We start from the raw sequence: 2500 nt of genomic DNA on the forward strand, positions 1-2500 counted from the left end.
TGATAAGTTGAAAAAATTAAATTTAAAATGTAATAGAAAAGAATGTTATGGCACTATAAAATTACCTACAGCACCTGGTAATCCCAGGTGGTCTCCCATCCAAGTACTAACCAGGCCCAACACTGCATAGCTTCCAAGATCAGACGAGATTGGGCATGTCCAGTGTGGTTTGGCTGTAGGTGCTCAAAAACATTAACTTTAGACCTCTTTTACTTCTTAACTCAAGTAAATTCATTGATAAGTTGAAAAAATTAAATGTAAAATGTAATAGAAAAGAATGTTATGGCTGCATAAAATTACCTACAGCACCTGGTATTCCCAGGTGGTCTCCCATCCAAGTACTAACCAGGCCCAACACTGCATAGCTTCCAAGATCAGACGAGATTGGGCATGTCCAGTGTGGTTTGGCTGTAGGTGCTCAAAAACATTAACTTTAGACCTCTATTACTTCTTAACTCAAGTAAATTCATTGATAAGTTGAAAAAATTAAATTTAAAATGTAATAGAAAAGAATGTTATGGCACTATAAAATTACCTACAGCACCTGGTAATCCCAGGTGGTCTCCCATCCAAGTACTAACCAGGCCCAACACTGCATAGCTTCCAAGATCAGACGAGATTGGGCATGTCCAGTGTGGTTTGGCTGTAGGTGCTCAAAAACATTAACTTTAGACCTCTTTTACTTCTTAACTCAAGTAAATTCATTGATAAATTGAAAAAATTAAATGTAAAATGTAATAGAAAAGACTGTTATGGCAGTATAAAATTACCTACAGCACCTGGGATTCCTAGGTGGTCTCCCATCCAAGTACTAACCAGGTCCAACACTGCATAGCTTCCAAGATCAGACGAGATTGGGCATGTCCAGTGTGGTTTGGCTGTAGGTGCTCAAAAACATTAACTTTAGACCTCTTTTACTTCTTAACTCAAGTAAATTCATTGATAAGTTGAAAAAATTAAATGTAAAATGTAATAGAAAAGAATTTTATGGCTGCATAAAATTACCTACAGCACCTGATATTCCCAGGTGGTCTCCCATCCAAGTACTAACCAGGCCCAACACTGCATAGCTTCCAAGATCAGACAAGAATGGGCATGTCCAGTGTGGTTTGGCTGTAGGTGCTCAAAAACATTAACTTTAGACCTCTTTTACTTCTTAACTCAATTAAATTCATTGATAAGTTGAAAAAATGAAATGTAAAATGTAATAGAAAAGAATGTTTTGGTTGTCTAAAATTCCCTACAGCACCTGGTATTCCCAGGTGGTCTCCCATCCAAGTACAAACGAGGCCCAACACTACATAGCTTCCAAGATCAGACGAGATTGGGCATGTCCAGTGTGGTTTGGCTGTAGGTGCTCAAAAACATTAACTTTAGACCTGTATTACTTCTTAACTCAAGTAAATTCATTGATAAGTTGAAAAAATTAAATGTAAAATGTAATAGAAAAGAATGTTATGGCAGTATAAAATTACCTACTGCACCTGGTTTTCCCAGGTGGTCTCCCATCCAAGTACCGACCAGGCCCAACACTGCATAGCTTCCAAGATAAGACGAGATTGGGCATGTCCAGTGTGGATTGGCTGTAGGTGGTCAAAAACATTAACTTTAGACCTCTATTACTTCTTAACTCAAGTAAATTCATTGATAAGTTGAAAAAATTAAATGTAAAATGTAATAGAAAAGATTGTTATGGTAGTATAAAATTACCTACTGCACCTGGTTTCCCCAGGTGGTCTCCCATCCAAGTACTGACCATTCCCAACACTGCATAGCTTCCAAGATCAAACGACATTGGCCATGTCCAGTGTGGTTTGGCTATAGGTGCTGAAGAATATTAACTTTAGACCTCTTTTACTTCTTAACTCAAGTAAATTCATTGCTAAGTTGAAAAAATGAAATGTAAAATGTTATAGAAAAGAATGTTATGGCTATATAAAATTACCTACAGCACCTGGTTTTCCCAGGTGGTCTCCCACCCAAGTACTAACCAGGCCCAACACTGCATAGCTTCCAAGATCAGACGAGATTGGGCATGTCCAGTGTGGTTTGGCTGTAGGTGCTAAAAGCCTTAACTTTAGACATCTTTTACTTCTAAACTCAAGTAAATTCATTGATAAGTTGAAAAAATTAAATGTAAAATGTAATAGAAAAGAATGTTATGGCAGTATAAAATTACCTACAGCACCTGGTATTCCCAGATGGTCTCCCATCCAAGTACTGACCATGCCCAACACTGCATAGCTTCAATATCAAATGACATTGGCCATGTCCAGTGTGGTTTGGCTATAGGTGCTGAAAAATATTAACTTTAGACGTCTTTTACTTCTTAACTCAAGTAAATTCATTGCTAAGTTGAAAAAATGTAATGTAAAATGTAATAGAAAAGAATGTTATAGCTATATAAAATTACCTACAGCACCAGGTATTCCCAAGTGGTCTCCCATCCAAGTACTAACCAGGCCCAACACTGCATAGTTTCCAAGATCAGACATGTCCT

General features: G+C 37.4%; 2 non-coding genes and 6 pseudogenes across 2 annotated transcripts; all 8 read right to left on the reverse strand.

The window, feature by feature from the left end:
- Positions 1-62: 62 nt before the first annotated feature.
- Positions 63-181, reverse strand: LOC148471622 (5S ribosomal RNA; annotated as a pseudogene).
- Positions 182-297: 116 nt separating this feature from the next.
- LOC148471623 (5S ribosomal RNA) lies at positions 298-416 on the reverse strand. The gene has a single exon (XR_015873246.1). It is a non-coding gene; the product is annotated as a 5S ribosomal RNA (ribosomal RNA).
- A 116-nt stretch (positions 417-532) lies between these two features.
- On the reverse strand, positions 533-651 carry LOC148471624 (5S ribosomal RNA; annotated as a pseudogene).
- A 116-nt stretch (positions 652-767) lies between these two features.
- Positions 768-886, reverse strand: LOC148471625 (5S ribosomal RNA; annotated as a pseudogene).
- Positions 887-1002: 116 nt separating this feature from the next.
- LOC148471626 (5S ribosomal RNA) lies at positions 1003-1121 on the reverse strand (annotated as a pseudogene).
- A 116-nt stretch (positions 1122-1237) lies between these two features.
- LOC148471627 (5S ribosomal RNA) lies at positions 1238-1356 on the reverse strand (annotated as a pseudogene).
- A 116-nt stretch (positions 1357-1472) lies between these two features.
- On the reverse strand, positions 1473-1591 carry LOC148471628 (5S ribosomal RNA; annotated as a pseudogene).
- Positions 1592-1942: 351 nt separating this feature from the next.
- LOC148471629 (5S ribosomal RNA) lies at positions 1943-2061 on the reverse strand. The gene has a single exon (XR_015874537.1). It is a non-coding gene; the product is annotated as a 5S ribosomal RNA (ribosomal RNA).
- Between the last annotated feature and the right edge of the window lie 439 nt (positions 2062-2500).

This window comes from Taudactylus pleione, unplaced genomic scaffold (assembly GCF_031769625.1).
Source record: "Taudactylus pleione unplaced genomic scaffold, aTauple2 ptg000967l, whole genome shotgun sequence".
In the NCBI taxonomy this organism is placed as follows: domain Eukaryota; kingdom Metazoa; phylum Chordata; class Amphibia; order Anura; family Myobatrachidae; genus Taudactylus; species Taudactylus pleione.